Source organism: Stigmatopora argus, chromosome 3 (assembly GCF_051989625.1).
Source record: "Stigmatopora argus isolate UIUO_Sarg chromosome 3, RoL_Sarg_1.0, whole genome shotgun sequence".
NCBI classification, from domain to species: Eukaryota; Metazoa; Chordata; class Actinopteri; order Syngnathiformes; family Syngnathidae; genus Stigmatopora; species Stigmatopora argus.
The window spans coordinates 22,962,169-22,982,745 of record NC_135389.1 but is presented as its reverse complement, the minus strand read 5'-3'; the positions used below and the strand labels follow the sequence as shown (position 1 = coordinate 22,982,745).

General features: G+C 41.6%; 1 protein-coding gene across 13 annotated transcripts in view; it reads left to right on the top strand.

Moving 5' to 3' along the window:
• nrcamb (neuronal cell adhesion molecule b) overlaps window positions 1-20,577 on the top strand; it is an 83,967-nt gene that overhangs the window by 7,796 nt on the left and 55,594 nt on the right. The window contains exon 1 of one of the 13 annotated variants that reach the window (XM_077596231.1): window positions 20,252-20,344. The exons of the other annotated variants lie outside the window; for them this stretch is intronic. The gene's annotated coding sequence lies outside the window, so the exon portion shown is untranslated. Of the gene's footprint in view, window positions 1-20,251; window positions 20,345-20,577 lie in introns of those variants that run through there. 13 annotated transcript variants of the gene reach the window in all.

The window sequence follows — 20,577 nt, the reverse complement described above, 5'->3', positions numbered from 1 at the left end:
CTAACGGGGATTGGCAACGCGTGGCAATTCTGTTTCTGCGCAGCTGCAACTGGTGATGTTTACATCCCGCGGTGGCGTTAGATTCGCGGCGACAGGTGAGGAGGCCCCAACACTGATTTCAGAAGATTGAGGTTTTTTTCGGAGGCGAAGGAATCCGCCGCCGGCCTCAATCTCGTCCTTTTGAAATCACGACAACCTTCGAATCTGGCTAAATGAGCTCTGATTGCTTTTCATTTCCGGAGAAACATGGCTGGGAAATGGGCTTTCGTCAATAGTTTGGACTCATCAATCACCGCCAAAGGCCAAAAACGTGATGTGGTTGATTAAGTAGAGCGCGGAGAAGACAGAATTGGAGGTTTTCTTTGTAACCTTGCCATCCAAAATCTTGGATTCGGATGAAAAATTATGCTCCGAGATTATTTTCAGGTATTAGGGTATGATGAAAGGGATTTCTGATACTTGTAATCTGTAGTCTTTTGTGTGCTGGCTTGCTCTGGTCATCTCAAATATACAAAGTAAGATTACCGTATTTTCTCGCATATCAGCGACTCCTCGTATTAGCCGTACCCTGCTGTAGAAATGTCTAAGACGACGATTAGCAGTGTTTTTTTTCTATCACTGATGATTGACCAAATTAAAGCATTTAAACAGAACCCATTGGTGTCTAGCCATGAATTTCCCTTTGCACATAGTCTGTAAAATGGGTGGGGCTTATCCGACATAATTTCCCACTCTGGAATTGTCGACAGTTAATCGTGGAGAAATGCTTACGCAGACAACAACAATAACAACAACAGAAATGCAAACACATGATTTGAACTTTAACCTACCGTATTTTCTCGCATATTAGCCGCCTCCGCATATAAGCCACAGCCTTAAAATTGCCTTAAAATGGTTGAATTTGACAATTTCCCTCGTATAAGACGCCCCCTGATTCACAATTTTCACCTCCATATTCATGGTTTTAATAGGGAGTACAAATGTGTTAAACTCTTACCGAATTCCGCAAATTAGCCGCCTCCGCGTATAAGCCGCACCCTTAAAATGGCCTCGAAATGGCTGAATTTGACAATTTCCCTCGTATAAGCCGCCCCCCGATTCACATTTTCACCTCCATATTCATGGTTTTATTTGGGAGTACAAATGTGTTACTTTGAAGGGAAAATCTGGTTCTACTGTAGAAATCCGGCAGCTCTTTTCCGGATTATAACGGCGGCCTGCCAAGAAAATTCGCCTGAGCTTTTGCGCTCGTACGGGCCTGTTTGTAAGCCTACATCCCGTCGGAATGGGAAGGCGTGGTGAGATAAGCGGCGAGGAGGCGTAGATCGACCGGTCGCCACGGAGCGACGAATGAATCGGATTGAAAAGTGGGTGACGTTTCGGAATGAAGTCGACATGGAAACACAAAGTGGCTTTTCCACGGTTCAGAAGGCTCGCTGACCTGAAGATCTTATTTAGGCCCCGCCTTCTAATGCCATCACCCCTCCCTTCGCCACCACGGCCTAGCCGAGGGTAAGACACCGTGTTAGCGGATCGGCAACCGCGAGTGAAGGGCCCTTAATCCCGGAGAGATGACAGCTTGGCTCGAGATGCCGGTGAAACCAATGGGCTTTTCTTTCCTTCTTTTTCATCCGACTCTAACACCCCCGGCCCATCGTACTCGCCGCCCCTCCTCAATCGCAGCCCCGGGAATCTTGGGAAAAAAATCCCCAGGGGTAGACAAAGGAACGGGACGGTAAACAAATCGCAGTCTAGATCGGCAAGACGCCATCGGGCAGGAGATAAATTGTCACGTCTCGCGGGTTATCAAAAGCGCCCCGTACAATGTCCGTGGTTTTGTTAGGGTAGGTCGCGTTGATGGGTAGGGAAATACATCATCTGTAGCGGATCATCTTTGGCGAGGCGTCGGGAATTTTCGTGTGCGGTCGATTGGTCGCCGTCTTTTGGTCGCCGGTCATTTGGTGGCGGTCTTTTGGTGGCGGTCTTTTGGTGGCGGTCTTTTGGTGGCGGTCTTTTGGTGGCGGTCTTTTGGTGGCAAGTTCTCCAACAACAAACAATAAAAGTCTGGGAAATTTGGAGCTTTTCTTTAGCCTAATAATTGCTAGGGCATTAAGTATGACTAAATAGTCATTCACAGTTTGTATTTAGGGAATTTGAGCAACAATTTAAATGGTAATTATCAATAACCTTCCGGGCGACCAAAAGATCAGCGACCAATCGACCGTGTACTGGAATTTTAGGGTCAATTGGAAAAATAGGAAAATCTTCTATACGGTGCTGCTTTCATTTTTTTTGATGGTTCTTGTAATGAGCTTAAAATTTCCAGATGGAAAATATCCATCCGTCCATCCAATTTCTAAAGCTTTCTCGTTATTGGCGTCACAAGTGATTTACAAATAATCCCGTTTAATTTTGGGACCGAGGCGGGAATATACTGGACTGCTTGTCAATCATTTCTGGGCACACTCAAGATTACGCTGAATTTGTAATATTTCTGGAATATGTGCATCCAGATTAAAAAGCTACACTCGCATGCGGAAAACATGCATACGAGATTGCTACCCACTTTGAACTCTGAAACCTGAGTCACACCAAACTGTGCAACTAATTCGATCTTTGAGATTGTTGATTTGAAATACAGTAATACATTGATTATCACTGTTAATGGGGGTCGGACCCCCCGTGAAAAGCCCAATAAAAAAAAATAAAAAATAAAAAAAAAATTAAAAGAAAAAAAAAAAAAAAATATATATATATATATATATATATATATATATATATATATATATATATATAAAATTCGAAAAAAAATGTATATTTTTTGTTTTTATTTAGTTATTTTGAAAAAAAATGTGTATATTTTTTTTCTTGCTTGGAATTTCACATTTTTATGAACTTAAAAAAATAAAAAAATAATAATAAAAATAAGCCGCCTGACTTTGTTGTGGGCAGACACGATCTCAATTCCTTCAGGTGGCGGTATGATCGGGTAGTGCCGATGGCCGTTTGTCTCTCTGTGTGCCCTACGACTGACTGGCGACCAGTCTAGGGTGTTGTCTGACTTTCACCCGAAGCTGGGCTCCAGCAACCCCTGCAACCATTTCGAGGATGGGCTTTATTAAAGATGAATGAATAAAAAAAATCCCCAGAAAAAATCAGCGATGTAGTGAAGAAGCGATAACTGAAGCATGAAGTAGCGAGGTGTCTCTGTAGTCCATTAAAGAAACTAGTGAATGCACTTTGGTATGACATAGACAATTTAGTTACCAAAAACATAATTGTTGTTCTTGTACAATCTAATATCACAATAGACGATGAACATAATTGCTCCCAACCACCAAGCAACTTTGCCCATGAATATGATTTATATTAAATAACAACATAAAAGTGTGTGTGCTCTGTGAATGGAGGTGTGTGTGTGTGTGTGTGTGTGTGTGTGTCTGTCACAGCCATTTTGGCTCAAATGCAAGCCATGAAAGAGCAATCAGCTTCATCTCCTGCAGGTCACTTTTCTGCCTGCTTCTTTAGGAATTGTCACCGAGTTCATTTCTGCCTGTGGACGAGAGCTTGGATGGGATTGGGCGGTTGCGGGATGGCTAAATGACAGCTTGATTTATTAGCATTCCCCTTCTCTGCCGATTCGCCGAGCAGTCACGTTGGCTTGGCTACGGCTCCCTTCACCGTGGCACCGACAGTCTACGTGTAGGCGACACCCTTTCCAGCCATCGATTGATGCAGTATCTCAGAAATAGCATTTGTGAGGATTTTTCTTCAGATTTTCCCTTCAAAGTAACACATTTGGACTCCCTATTAAAACCATGAATATGGAGGTGAACATTGCGAATCAAGGGGCGGCTTATACGAGGGAAATTGTGAAATTCAATGATTTTAAGGCCATTTCAAGGGTAGGGCTTATACGCGGAGGCGGCTAATACGCGAGAAAATACGGTACTAGGACGTTTGGTCCCCGGACGTTTGGTCGAACGGACGTTTGGTCGCTGGGTTGTTACTGTTGAAACCAGCTCTCAAAATTATAATCATTAGAGAGATAGAGAGAGTGAGTTTAATATCTAAATATCTAATATCAATATATCAACAGTAAACTCTCTGTCATAATTTGACAGCGAGCGAACCCGGTGACCAAACGTCCGGTCGACCAAACGTCCGGTCGACCAAACGTCCGGTCGACCAAACGTCCGGTCGACCAAACGTCCGGTCGACCAAACGTATTTCGACAAAACGTCCGGTCACGGAAAATACGGTAGGTTAAAGTTCATATCATGTGTTTGCGTGTTTTTGTTGTTGTCTACATGAGCATTTCTCCACGATTTCGACAATTCCAGAGTGGCAAATCATGTCGGATAAGCCCCACCCACTTTACAGACTACTATGTGCAAAGAAAAATTCATGGCAAGACATCAATGGGTTTTGTTTACATGCTTTAATTTGGTCAATCATCAGTGACGGGGAAAAAACACTGCTAATCGTCGTCTTAGACATTTCTACAGCAGAACGAGTTTTTCAACATTAGCTTGGGCAGACAATAGCGCCTTTGTCACTTTGGCTTCCGACGGTGAATGGTGTCCTTTTCATGGGTTTTGTGCTGGCACAAACTCAAAAGACTTCCAATGTGAAGTCGACCCGATGCTCCGGACTTCGGGGTTGGCTGATTCTGGGCGTCTCGGGGCAGAAAGGCACAAAGACCGCATCTCCTCATTCAGGTCTTTCAATCTCCTCGGGGATGGACAACGCCTCCGCGGGATCTGACGGGAGACTTTTACTCCGTAGGCAGTGCCACGGGTTATTCGGGTGCTCCTTTGTCTCCCGCTACTTGGCGGAAAGTCTCGATCGGAGTTGAAACGTCAACCTTTAGTGGGTCAGGCTTGAGATGTTTTGGCCTACAGAAAGTAGCGTACGATGCAACTTACTTTTGCAGTTGCATTTGGCTCGACGCACGTTCAAATCCTTTTAGATGATTAGCAAAAAAGTGCATTTGGGGTCAAAGGTCGATATGACACGATGAAATGAAGCCGGGCTTTGAAAATGCCGATGGATTTATTAAAAGCGCTTCTCTAATCAGGGGATTGAAATAGGCGAGTGGTCTCTTCCGATCTCTTCCCCTGACTTAGTTGCGTGCTTTTTGGATAATTTGCTCTTCTTGCGTTGGGCTCAGAAAGAACAATAGTTCCTGCTGTCTAATCCCACTGAGCTCACTGCCGGAATATTTTGCAAGTGACTTTATAGATTGCTAACCACTGTAAAAATATGCGGAAACGGTAAATACGCACACGCAATATTTCAGCAACACGCTTATTCTACTTATTTATTTATTAACTTATTTATTACCTATTTGTTTATTACCCATCTATTTTATTAATTAACTTATTTATTACCTATTTATTTATTACCCATTTATTTTATTAATTAACTTATTTATTACCTATTTATTTATTACCCATTTATTTATTTATTAACTTATTTATTAACTATGTATTCATATATTTATGAACTTATTTATTACCTATGTATTCATATATTTATGAACTTATTTATTACCTATTTATTTATTACCCATTTATTTATTAACTTATTTATTACCTATTTATTTATTGACTTATTTATTACCCATTTATTTATTAACTTATTTATTACCTATGTATTTATTTATTTATTGACTTATTACCCATTTATTTATTAACTCATTTATTACCTATGTATTTATTTATTTATTAACTTATTTATTAACTTATTTATTAACTTATTTATTACCCATTTATTTATTAACTTATTTATTACCCATTTATTTATTAACTTATTTATTACCCATTTATTTACTTATTTATTACCCATGTGTTTATATCTAAAGTCTTTTTCTGTGTCTGTATTCTCACCCTCTTGCTACTGTGACAGTGAAATTTCCCAAATACGGGGGACACCCATACTAGGGTCAATTTAGATTAGAACTTTATTTCATCCCGTATTCGGTAAATTTCTTGGTTGCAGTAGCAAGACCGTCACAAGCACAGACACAGAAGACATTGTAGAGCTAGGTAAAAAACAGGAGCCACACAATCAATTTAGCATGTATGTTTTCCGAATGTGGGAGGAAACCGGAGTATCCGGAAAAAAACCACTAACGCCCGGGGAGAACATGCAAACTCCACACAGGCGGACCGACTAGATTTGAAGCCAGCACCCCAGAACTGTTAGGCCGACGTGCTAACCACTCATGCACCAGGCCACCCCATTTGATTATAACCGTTTTATTTTGGCGGCTTCAAGAGGCAATGGTGGGAAGACCTAAAAACGGCACAATAACCCAAGGAACAACAATGGAAAAGAGGAGCAGATGCCGCTAAATATCGCTAAAAAATACACCTTGTAGATTTCCTGCGTGTGGCTCCAGTTTCTTACCTAGGTCTACAATGTCTTGTGTGTCTTGTCTGTCTTGCTACTGCCACCAAGAAATTTTCCAAGTATGGGATTAAATAAAATTATAATCTAATCTAATTAAAACCGATTTGACCGAGAAGCATCTTGGCATCTTTGTAACAACAGATAAGGGAAAACATTCAGTATTGATACATGTAAAAAATGAGCAGGAACGAGAACGCGCTGGCTTTATTTCTCGTTTTAGGGAATCTAGCGACATTACTCACAAAGCCTTCAAAAACCTGTAGTCCAAATAGAGAAACGCTTGCTTTGGCTGGAGTTTTTCCATCTCACGGTGCAATTGAGAAGTCGCCGCCAGTGAGAGTTTTGTTTGCATAATGAGAACACGAACGTCCCTGGTTGTTTACGCCAGTCCAAATGGCTTTTCACCCTCCGATAAACCACCCGGATCATGTTTTCTTTCAAATCTGATCCGGTCATCAGGCAAAGCGCCAGCATTTTTACATCCTCCAACGAGTTCCTAATTTCCCACATAGCCTTTAAACACCGCATTTGCTCGCTGATTTGTGTCTAATCAAACCAGAATGAGGCAATCGCACGGAGGTCCGACCGAGTGGATTTTCCGCGGGCTTCGGTAGCAAAAGAAAAAACCGAATTAAGCCCTCGGCATCCCAAGTCCGACTCTTAAGGATTACCCTTGGCTTTGCAATCCTAGCCCCCCCCCCAACCCTGGGAGGGAGTGATAACCAGACTCCCATCATCTGAAACCGGGTGATGAAATCTGCGCAAAGCGCTTGCAAGAATGGACCGTTGTCGGAACAGGTTCGCGGGGGAGCCGTGAAACCGTAACCACTAAATGACACATCGCGGCTTGAGAGTTGCCCGAGTGTTTTAATCTTCAGGATGGAGATTTCTGGTCACTAGCGGGACGCTAGTGTGTTGCGGGGTGATAATGATTTAAAAAGAAAATCTGATTTTACGCCCCCCCTCGGCCCCCTAAAATCCCTCGGGCTTTGAAGTCAAATTAAAACCTTTTGAAGGCGTGGAAAGAGCAGAAGGATTAACGGCACCCGCAAAGTCTTTAGTTTGAAACAATACCCACCAAAGTAAGTTGTTCTTTGTCCCAACCGGAGGATGACTTTGGATTGACTTGCCATTGATCAGATCTCGCCGCAATCGTTGCGCCTGGCGGTCTCCCCAACAGGATATTGATCTGGCACAAGCGGTAGGGTCACGGTTGAGTCCAAGAGCAGCCCCTCCCAGACGGATTTCATTTTAGATTTGAATTCTTGCTTTTAGCATGATACCTAGGATATTGGATTGGAAAACATTTTGCACGGCAACACGCTCGTAACATAAAGGAAGGCTTATGTATTTTTTTTCGTGACCGGACGTTTCGTCGAAAGACGTTTGGTCCCCGGACGTTTGGTAGAACGGACGTTTGGTCGAACGGACGTTTGGTAGAACGGACGTTTGGTAGAATGGACGTTTGGTCGCCGGGTTCGCTCGCTGTCAAATTATGACAGAGAGTTTACTGTTGATATTTTGATATTAGATATTTAGATATTAAACTCTCTCTCTCTCATGATTATAATTTTGAGAGCTGGTTTCAACAGTAACAACCCGGCAACCAAACGTCCGTTCGACCAAACGTCCGTTCGACCAAACGTCCGTTCGACCAAACGCCCGTTCGACCAAACGTCCGTTCGACCAAACGTCCGTTCGACCAAACGTCCGTTCGACCAAACGTCCGTTCGACCAAACGTCCGGTCGACCAAACGTCCGGTCGACCAAATATCCGGGGACCAAACGTCTTTCGACGAAACACCCGAGTACCCATTTTTTTGAGGGTCAAAACCTTAACCGGTCTAAGGTTTTTCATCAAAACCCAATTTAGGCATATTTCCGAATGAATATCTAATACAGTGGTACCTCGAGATACGAGCTTAATGCGTTCCGGGACTGAGCTCGTATGTCGATTTTCTCGTAAGTCAAATGATTGTTTCCCATAGAAATGAAGTAAAAACTAATTAATTTGTTCCAACCCTCTGAAAAAACACCCAAAACAGGATATTGGATTGGAAAAACATTTTTATTTGTTCTAATTTGCCACTTTTTGCACTACAATGCGCTCACAACATAACATAAACAAATTTAAATGAACTTGGATGACGATGAAGACACACTCAAAAATAAGTTTCATCTAACTTTACACTTAACTTAATTCTATTTTTTTTTTGACATTTTGATACCTTTCTTGGCTCTATTGGCCCCGCCTCCGCCCTGACTTTCAGATGCAACCTATCGAGGGTTGTTTGCTTTTGTCTTCCCTTCCAAATATTCCCAAAATGATGGACACAAATGTCCTCACAATAGGATAACGCACGACCACTTGCCAACGAGAAGTATTATATACTCCTCTCGTATTAGTGAACAAGCTCCGCCATTCGCATTGACTAACGAAAAAAAAAACACTGAAAAAAATGCAACGCTCCGCCCAGTGCTCTTTTAGAGCTCTCTGACAAGAGCAAAGCAGCCTTGACTGATTGGCTATCAAATGGCTATCCACATTTACTCCAATTGTTGCTATGCTTGATTTAGTTTTTGACCTGTTGACCTCTTGGTTCGCCATTATATGTTGTATATCGCATTAGCTTGTTAATGTTAACCTAAATGATGGCAACAATGCTCTCATTGGATGTCCTTCACAAAGATTGCCGTGCCGTGCCGGATGATTTACGACTCGTTGGCAGTCACGGCGACCGATTGGCTCCTTCCCAGAGCTCGCCGCGGCGTTTAAACGCGCTCGTCTGTGCGGACGGAGATTGGATGCAAACGTTCATTCGGCTTGGCTTGTTGTTTTGCGACTCGGGTCTCGTTTAGCTTTGATAGCCACGGCGCAGAGTTACTTGCTGGCGCTTTCATCATGACGCAAACCTGCTCCAAATCTTAGCGTTAGGCTTTTGACGAAAAAGAAGCTCTTTATTGGCTCTTTCATTGCCACTTGGGGACAATTCATTTCATCCATGCCATAAAGCACATGCCGCATTATATGAGCTCACAGCTGCGTTTCCAGCTGATAAAACAGGGGTAGGGCTCGCGAGCCGTATGTGGCTCTCTTAATGGCTGTCTGCTAAACTGTAAGCTAAAATGTACCTCTCTCACTGCTGTAATCATATTTTTCTTTTAATATGAGACTCCTTTATGCATGCATACTCATTGATTAGCAACTTATTTATGATTTATTATAATTATTTATCGATTATTTATCTGTTGTTTGTTTTGTTGTGGTTATTTGGCAACTTCTCTACTTATTTATGATGTTAACTACCTATTTAATTATTATTAGTAATTATTTAGTTGTCTTTTTGTTTGTTGTTGTTATTTGTGCACTTGGTGATGAAGCTTTAAATCTCATTATACTTGGATAATGACAAAAAATGCATTGAAATCAATGAATTCTGAGACTTTTTTGTATTTAAAGTGTTGAAATGACCTAAAAATAAAGCTCACATTTTGATGTATTTTGACTTTTCAATTCAGAGGAATAACATTTTATAAATAGGACTAGTTTCTGGCTCTTTGTGTCAAAAAGGTTCCCGAGTGAAGTGTTTACCATGTGAAATGCACCCTGGGTTGGCGACGCCCACCACGGTGCGATGCTTTTTGACTTGCCACTCCTCGCCGAGTGCGCCAGGGAAAAGAAAAGGAGTGCGGAATTGTTGCCTGGGCTCGGCCTTTTCATATTTATTTATTTGCTTTGCTGGGTTTTGTCGATTCACTGTTGCATGAAATGAACTCGCCGGCCACACACGCCTGCGTATTTGGAAGAAAGGCACTCTCCAGTCTTCAAATAGGCTCTTATCTGCAAAATCAAGAGGTAGAGAAGTGAAACTGAAACAGTGGAAAGTCAAGTGCATCATCGCCGTCATTTCTGGACTATAAGGCTTTTAGAAGGGGAGTGGCTTGCTTTTTCGGGGGTGGAGTGGGGCTACAAATGTCATGTTTTCTGGTTACCGTATTGTCACGACTATAAGGCGCACCCTCAATGAATGACGTTATTTTTTTCCATATATAAGGCGCACTGGATTATAAGGCGCTCTGACTATTTTGGAGAAAATGTAAGACTTAAGTGTGCCTTATGGTCGTGCAAATATGGTATTTATTTTTGGGAAAGATGACGTTGAGTTTGATTTATCTTATAAAAGACAGCAAATGTTAATGAACATATGTAAATATGTAAGATTGTAGCCGAAGGTTAATTTAAATCTTTAGTCCCTTGTGTAGGTTGAAGATAAACCATGACTCGTACACACGTAGAACAGTTTTATGCAGTGTTGTGATGGCAATTTTGTTGGTCTAACAGTCAGGCTTTAAGATGATTGGCCAAGAAGTTCAGAGACGGAGTTCCCGTATAAAAAAGTATTTGCTATGGAGTTCCAGGTATGAACAGAAAAGATGCTTTGGCTAATTTAGGAGTCTTTTTGAAGGGAAGTATGTGTTGGAATTTTTTGGTAAAAAATCTGGCAGTGGAGGAGGAGCTTTGTTATTTGGCTGCCGGCATGTCCTTATGATGTTGCCCCTTGGGATGAGTTCAAAGTCTCCAACATCTAGTGTGAATATTCCATGATAACAACTGTTGTGATCTGTGGAGGCGGGAATACGTATGGACCCCGAAGCCAAGGACTGTAACAATATTTAGTCAACATAAAACACAGGTAAAGGCAACAAGAAGTCATAAGGTGTACGACAATCTAACAAAAACCTTTGCGTTTTGGAACAATCAGATGTTTCTGTGTAACCTCCTTCTATGTCAGGGGTGGCCAACTCCGGTCCTGGAGAGACCCTATCCAGTCTGTTTTCCATGTCTCACTCCTCTACCACACCTGAATCAAATGATCAACTCATCAGCAAGTGGTCCAGAATCTTGATACGGATCCTGATGATTTGATTCAGGTGTGTTGGTGGAGGGAGATCTGGAAAACAGACCGGTTAGGGGCTCTCCAGAACCGGACTTGGCCACCCCTGGTTTACATTGATAAAAAGGTCATTTCAAATATCATCCCAGGACTGTCATTTAAAAAACAAAAACTTTGATAAAGACTTGACCACCCCTGCTCTATGTTGACTTCACATATTAAGAGACCTCCCACTTCTAGTCAAGTACGGTGTCTTTGTATGGGTTTGTTTTTTCTTGAACTTTGTGAAAATAGTGCTTCTAGTCAAGTGTGATCAAGAGTGCAGAAATGACGGTGTGTACTTGAGTTCGTATCTCGTCAATGTCCCTTGTTTTATTATCCCGTCACTGGAGATGAAGACTCGTGGTCTAACGTGTGTTTGTTTACTCTCCGTGCTCTTACTATAAATGGTCTTGATGTTTCCCCAGTCCAGTCTTTACTAGCTGGTGTCACCAGCACTCTTGCTTGATTTACGGCCTCTTTACTTACCTAAAAAATCCCGTACAAAAGCCGTTACTTGGCGTACACAATTTAAAATGATGAAAATATTTATCAAATACGGGAAAACTTAAAAGTATGAAAGAGTTTGCTTTCGTTAGACGCAACGAGTCGCAGAAAGGACATCCTAAGAATATATTTTTCAATTCAGCTTTAGTAAGTTAATCCTAACATCTCACCCACAAAATTACTATTTCCGAGTTGAGGACTGAAAACAATGACGGTTGGGTGGACATTTTGTTAGTTCTTAAACCTACAAATCTCAAAAACCTCTAGTAGTTCTTTGTGGAAAGTTTGTTCCAGTCGGTGGACATGAATGCCGATCCAAAATAAAAAACATTTTACAGAGAAAATGTAAATTATTCCATAAAGCTGTTCTCGTCTACTGCAAGACTGTTTTTCTCCTGTCAATTGTTACTGCGACATTTCTGAGGCAGCTGTTTAAAAAAAAAATAATATTTGAGCATCAGCAGCAGGCACATTTAAAGACAATAGCGTACCAGCTTGAGCTTGAATTAACCTCAATAATTATGCAGATTGGGGCAAAGAAAAGAGCAATTGTTATAAATGCTTCACAATCCCCCCCTTACCCTCTTAACATACACACCCACCCACCCACAAACACACAAAGTACTTAACATCCAAGTGAATAAATTAAAAGACATTTCAGCGATTGTTACTCCGATATCTCCTTCTGGGAAAAAAAAAAACAAATCTAGATTGTGCCTTCAAGGTCAAACATCTTTACTGATGTTGACTCTATTTGGTATACGAGTGAGCATCCAAAAGGCTAATGGAGGCATTCAAGTGCATTATCCAGTGCCCGGAGACGCGGCAAATCCATTTTCAGCAAACATTTGAAAGGAATTGGCTTGTAAGTGTTTCCAATAAAGTGCTAATGGCTTATTTGATCAATGAGTCTTGCTTTTGTCCGCAATATACCAAAAGTACTTTGGCCTTGAGTCATAGCAATTCATTTCTTCCTGTCCGGCATGGAACTCATCTTTAAAATTTCAGTTTTTAGACGTTTAGCAAGCCGACAAAGGCTTTACTTGGTCTACCTTGAAGTTACTGGAAGGTAATGGTTAAGAGGAAAAAACTACTTTAGGGAACAGAGGTAGATTCCGACACTGGAAAGATGCTAGCACATGCTCAACTAACAAATATCAGCCATTTTTATTTTGATCCTAGCTGCTAAAAGTCAGGCAGGAAAAATATACATTCATGAAGTAGTTCACTCTTCTGCGTGGTTTCTCATCAACATTTGCAGCTGGACGACATTATGGTGGTAACACGCTAAGCTAACAAGTGAAACTTCGAAAGCAAAACTGTAAACACGAATACGCACATGCTAACGGAAGCTAAACCATACCTGTCAACGTAAACGTTTTCCCTGTATTGTATGTTTTTAGGATCATTTCAAATTGTGTACGCCACATGTGTCAAAGTGGTGGCCCGGGGGCCAAATCTGGCCCGCTGCATCATTTTGTGTGGCCAGGGAAAGTAAATCATTAGTGCTGACTTTCTGTTTTAGGATCAAATTCAAATGATAGATATAGCTGTATATTATCTTTCCTTATTTCCCCCTTTTAAATCAATCATTGTAATTTTTTAATCATTTTTTTCCGTGTTTTTAGTTCAAAAATCATTTTGTAAAATCTAAAAATATATCTAGAAAAAGCTAAAATAAACATTGTTTTAGATCTATAAAAAACTGAATATTCAGGGCTTTTAATCCAGTTCTTTTAATCCATTTATATAAAAAAAATCTAAATATTATATCTAAAATGGTCCGGCCCATTTGGGCTCTAATCCGGATCGTGTCGGTCACTGGTAGCAGACGAAAACCTCATCGTCGACTGCTAATATTGTCATGCTTTAAGCATGATATGCATTCCGCGTTTTCACTATCTAAATATAGCGCGTCAGCAAGCAATGTACCCAGACAGTCAAACTGTTAGCATCTAACAGCGACATCTACAGAATCTTGAATTCATTGCACCAACTGATTGGACACCATGTCCACTTTAGAGAAAATTTGAGACTACGGTTTAATATCGCCTAATTAGGGGAATTGCAATCATTAATGAGGGGAGCAATTAGCTGAAGTTGACAGGTTTGCTAAACTGATCTTTTGAGCTAGGAGTTGTGATCATTGTGAAAAGAAAGTGTTTGTTTTGCTTTTCATCATATTGATCCCCGTAGGTCCGTTAGAAGTTGAACTATATCGCCATGACTTTTAACAAACCTGCAGGGATCAATACTAATGGAAGCTTGGCACTGTCGAGACTATATAAAACGCTAATTGGTTTAGTAACGGAGGTTATTTAAATTCAGGTCTTCGGTGGACCTGGTGCTTCAATGTGTGTTTGTGTGTAATATTCTTTGCGCTTATTACCGCTATCACTTACTCAATGGCAATGTGTGCTAACGGGCCGCTAGAATATGCATTTTTGCAGCCTATCGAGGCAGACGCGGCTGAATTATTGATGCAGTGTAAATCCAATCTGCCTCGTGGCAGGTGCGCCGCTTGTTCGTGTGTTTTGGCGGACCGGTGTGTGGCGGGCATTGTCAGCGAGAGGCGGCGCCGCCGTAATTAAAAGGCAGCCGTGTCGACGGCTCTGCCCACACGTGACCCTCAGAGGGAGTGTGCGTGGGTTGGGGACTGTGTTTTTGGGTTTTTTTTTCCACCTCAAGTCGATTTTTCTCCCTAAAGTTTTTGCAGTGTGGTATGCGGGGTGTCGGCGCTGTCGGGAAGGACTGGTAGGAGGTCATTAGGCAGGAAATAGTGGAGGGGAAGCTCGTATTCGGGAAATTTCTTGGTTGCAGTAGCAAGACAGACATAAGACACACAAGACATTGTAGAGCTAGTTAAAAAACTAAATAGCAAAATGCAATGAAAAAGACAGAAAAGCAGCAAAAACACAAAACGACCAAGAGTGGCTGCCACTTGAGCGGCACCATCTTGGTTGCAGTAGCAAAAACGGATACAGACTTAAGAAAATATGTTTTAGTGTTGGATCAAACTGGAACCACACACAGGAAGTCTTTCACAAGATGGGGAACTTCTGCAGACTGTGACCGAGGTTGAAAATATGCTGAGTCACTCTTTCAAGTTTATCCGCAGAGGATTTTGGTGGCTGTTGATTTACTCTAAACTAGAAATTCATTTCTTTGAGAGCTTTCACCCTTGAAAGTGTCCCAAAACGTATGATCCTAGGTTTACATTCATTGTATTGCGTGGACTATTTTGACATTCTTAACTCGTTAACGATGACAACATATTTTCATTCTCGCGTAAATGGATTGGTACTCATAATTATATACATTTTACAGCAAGGTGTTTCGGCCATGTTGAATTTTAGGGGACTTCATCAAGCTGAGGGAGTAAAATGACTGAAAATTCAACAATTTTAAGGCAATTTTAAGGGTGCGGCTTATACGCGGAGGCGGCTAATATGGGAGAAAATACGGTATGGGTGGGTAGTAATAATTATCTACGTTTTACAGCAATGTGTTTCGGCCATGTTGAATTTTAGGTGACTCTATAAACTTGGGGGAGTAAAATGAGTGAAAATTCAACCATTTTAAGGCTATTTGAAGGGTGCGGCTTATATGCGGAGGCGGCTAATATGCGAGAAAATGCAGTATGGGTTGGTAGTCATAATTAGATACGTTTTAGAGCAAGGTGTTTCGGCCATGTTGAATTTTAGGTGACTCTATAAACTTGGGGGAGTAAAATGAGTGAAAATTCTACCATTTTAAGGGTGCGGCTTATACGCGGAGGCGGCTAATATGTGAGAAGTTTCAAGTTAAACGTAAATAGCTAGGACAAAGTCAAATGAGTTCAAAGAAAATTCAATTATTCTAGGATCCTACCTCGTTGTAAATCGTCCATTCCTAACCATTGCGCTTCTTCATCCCGAACGGCGCTTCAACTATTCTGTCTTTTAGGATACGAGATCCAAAGGTCGTGACCTCCGAGCGCACCATAATGGGATGTGGTAAACTACGCAAAGAGAGAGCCATTCCCCGTGAAAAGCCAAAGCATTGTGCGCCAGAAAGCCTCTCGACTCGGAAAAGAAATACGATACGGGCCACACAAAAGTCCTTAACTTTAAGGGACGGTCCGTCGCCCGTGTGCTAAATCTCTGCCCCTCTTTTGTCGTATTTCTTTATTTTATTTATTCTTCTCTCACGCTCTCTCTTCCTCCATCCTCCTGGTCTTCCCTCCATCACCCTCCCCGTTTGTCCGCCAGCGTGTTAACACTCCAGCCTCGTCAGTGAGCCTCGCGGGCGCCATGGAAACCGCCCCGTCCGCCATTGTTCGCCGTCGCGTCTTTGTACGCGCATGTGTGTGCGGATGGGCGGGCTGGAGGGCCTTGTTTGCCTTGGAAAATAAAACAAAAAGACAAGAGGTCGCCACCCCCCCCCGTCTCATTGGGACCCTCGCCGTAATTCATGTGATTTCCTTAAGAGGACCACGGCTTTGTCTTTGTTTTTTGTTTTTTCTCCGAACGCAATCCGATGTCTTCCGCGGGGGGATCTTCCCGCACTTGAAATTCCTCGGTTCGGGCTTCCGTAAATCAGCGAAGCGCTCGTCAATCTTGCCCTTCGAAGAGTTTTGTTGACGGGACAGGTCGTTAGCATGGGTTAGCATTTGCTAACATCGCTATTGTGTTGTTTTAAATCAAGGGTGTCAGGCTCGGGTTGGTTTCACGGGCCGCTTTAACGTCAACTCGATTTCACGTGGGCCGGACCATTTTAGATATAATATTTAGATTTTTTATATTTTATAAATGGATTAAAAGAACTGGATTAAAAGCCCTGAATATTCAGTTTTTATAGATCTAAAACAATGTTTATATAAGTTTTTTTAAATATATTTTTAGCTTTTACAAAATGATTTTTAAACTAAAAAGACAGCAAAAATGGATTAAAAAATGACAATGATTGATTTAAAAGAGGGAAAATGAGGAAATGTGATATACATCTATACTCTTCATTTGAATTTGATCCTAAAACAGAAAGTTGGCACTCATGATTGACTTTCCCGGGCCGTACAAAATGATGCGGCGGGCCAGATTTGGCCCCCGGACCGCCACTTTGACACCTGTGCACTAGAGGTTATTGTTGGCGCCACAGTTCCGACGTGACGCTCCTATTGGTTCATTCGGGACGGAGCTCTCTCACCGGTGCTTTCCATATTTTGTCTTGGAGCCCTATGCACCCATCAAGAGAGCCACATGTGGCTCCTGAGCCATAGGTTTCCAACTCGTGGTTTTAAATGATAGGATTAATCCGACAGTTTTTGGATAAAAAATGCCTTAAGTAGGCAGTGTGGCGTGGACTGGCCGTTCCAGGCCCGAGCGTGAACTTTCCCCCGTTCGAAAAGGGCCATTGAGATATTGTTCCCTTGTGGAAGGGCGAACAAAGAGCGAGGAAAGCGCCGGTCCACGTCTCAGTGGGAGTTTGATGGCCCCAGTGTGTCGCGGTCAACAGAGTCAGTGTGCAGAAATAATGGCCATTAGATGTGCGTTCCACCAAATATGGCCCTTTGATGCCTTTCGAAAAATCATCCAAATGTGATCCATCATCTCGGGTCTTAAGATGGCGTTTATTTTTCGAGACTTCCCTCCAATTGACGGTTCGTTTTTTTTTGCTGAGCTGAAAAAGCGCTGATGTTTTTCATTTGAGCCAACTTGCAGAATTTCGGCTTTTGTCAGTTTTTGAGACATATCCAGAGATTTTTATTGTTACAGAAATAAATTGGAACCACCCAAATAATCCCGAGCTATTTCGGTGGTTAGCGTGAGAAGCAAGGCTCCCTCTAGTGGTATGTGAAAGAATGACCCAATTAAATGTTCCCGATTTCTCAAAATTGCTTTCACTCCAAAGTACATTCTTTTCAGGCGCAACCTTTACATTTAACACAATTAAATAGATTTTTTTTTACAGGCTAAGGTGGAATTTACACTTTGTTGATTTTTTTTCGTCTTTTTTTCGTCTTTTTGGCCGTGATGCTGATCTCGTGGAGCATTTTTAAATTTGGGATTTGCTCTAAAACATTTGCCAAACCACCGACTTATCTAATAGAATCCAATTTAACAACATGTTTGCAAATTGCTAGCTTACTGGCTAATATTTGGTATTGGAAACATTGGACTCAAGGTTCGTGCTTCCAAGCCACAAATATTTCACCGCCAGATTTTTACGACAATCCTCTCGCATATTTTAATCATTCTGAAGCTAACCTATGGAAGAATAATTGTTTTTACGTTGTTTTGGTGGCCTTCCAATCCCCCGTGTTCACGTGAATGTCTGCATTTGATGCAAAAATGCTCAGACATATAATTCCTGGCAGATCCTCCCAAATTACATCCCAGAAACCCCTGGGAACCCCAGTAGGGAGAACATTGGCCTACAAATCTCATTACGGTAAGTGGGGGGAAATTGCAAGGTCTTAATAGAACATAATAATGTGCAAACCTGTTGACGGAATACAAAGTGTTCGCTGGCGAGGCCGTGCGTGGGCTTTCTAATACGAGTGTAAAGGACTGCGGGGGGAGTCAAAACATGCAATTTTATCTATACGGAGTCCTCGCATATTCACCTTTTTGCTATTCATTCATTTATTTGGTCGACTTTCAATTTTTGTCTGTAGTTTTTGTGCCCTTTTCTGTCCTTATGTCCTAAATTCTCAGGATTTGGTGTCGATTCCAAGGCGTGTCAGCCAGAAGCAAAGTTAGATTTATTTATTAATGAGGGACAGCACGTTTTAATGAAAATATTCATTTTTATGAACATATAGTATGTGTAAATATGTGAGATTGTAGCCAAGGGCTTTGGCTAATTTAGCCCTCTTTTTGAAGGGAAGTACACAGTCACCTCTAGAGCCAGCCCTTGTTGATGTGTTGGATTTTTTTTGGACATAATCTTGTAATGGGGGAGGAGCTTTGTGATGGAAGATTTTGTAAACTAAGGTGGCATCTGCATATTTAACATTATTGTCCCAGTTCAGGCTTAAAAAAAAAAAATCTGACAGAGGTGGTGCGATTTGGGGTTTTAAATGACAGTTCTGGGATGATCGTTGACATGGCCTTTTTATTAATGCATACCTGTCAACCTCTGCCGATAACTGCCCTTATAAATGATTATGATTCCCCTTACAAACCCCCCAAAAACCTTACAAACACCGTACGAGTTGTCAACTTTTCAAAAGGAAACCAAATTTTTCTTTAATCATGTTCAATATTAAAGTGGAAAACAGAAAATATTTTTATATATTTTTAGATTTTACAAAATTATTTGGAACTAAAAACACTGAAAAAAATGGGTTAAAAAATTCACATTATTAATTTAAAAGGGGGAAAATCAGGAAATTTAATATACATCTATACTCTTCATTTTAATTTGAAATTTTATTTTATTTTTGTAAATGGATTAAAAGAACTGGATTAAAAGCCCTGAATATTCCGTTTTTTATAGATCTAAAACAATGTTTATTTTAGCTTTTTTTTTTAAATATATTTTTAGATTTTACAAAAAGATTTTTAACTAAAAACAGAGAAAAAAATGGATTAAAAAATTACAATTATTCATTTAAAATTGGGTAAAATCAGGAAATTGAATATACATCTATACTCTTCATTCTAATTTGATCCTAAAACAGAAAGTCGGCACTCATGATTGACTTTCCCGGGCTGCACAAAATGATGTGGCGGGCCAGATTTGGCCCCCGGGCCGCCACTTTGACACACGTGATGTAGACGATTGTAAACATTTGATATTTGGGCTACGGGGCCAAGCCCTTGTACTCGAGTATAAATTGCTTCTATGTGTGAGGGAGATTGTGTTACCTATCGGAGCTTTTGTAGTCGGGAGCTTTCTTTTGGGTTGGTCTGGGACCTCCCTTGGTACCCTGACTCGTTCAAAGGAGTGGCGTCCACCATTGTTTGGCCCTTGCAACCATATCTAAGGCACCTCAAAAGGCCCCTTTAAAGACATCTCTTCTTTTAAAGTGGGTTGCGGTAACGGTGGAGAAAAATAGCCGATAAACCAGCCCACCCTTTTTCTGCGGGAGATAGGATTGCACGCAGACATCTGCTAGGTGGAGGTGAGCATCCCTCCCTCCCCGTCGCCATCTTGGCTCACGGTTTCTGGCGGTATGGCAAAGCAAGTTAAATGGAGCAATAAGAAAAAGTCAAATCCCACCCAGTAACGTGAGGTGATACCAGGAAATGTTTAACCCGCCATTGTGGAGAAACAAAAGCACGGTTTTAGACCCGCTGGGAGGGGAGGCGGGCTCGGGGGAGGGACCAGAACGGGGACGGGTGGGAGTGTCAACGGGGGAGGGACGGATCCGTTATCCCCCCTTCTCCTGTCACTCAGTTGCCTCCGACTCGGCGAGGACGACACGAGCCAACGTCGGATTATGTCGTTTGACCTTTGATGCGCTGGTCGCTCGGGGATTTCATGTATTGACTGAGTTAAAGGTGATGTCTTTTTTATTTATTTATTCATTTATTTTGATTCATCTCAGGCCCCAGTCACCTGCAGTGGAAATAATGAGTAGTTTTTGATTCAATGGGAGTTTGATGGTGGCTTAAGGGAGCGTTTGGGATGGACTTGATGGGGTTTTTTTAAATGGAATTCTTAGGAAGATTTCTCGTATGGGATTCATGTTTTTGGCGAGCTCGGTTCCGTGGGAATTTTGTGTTGGAGCCTT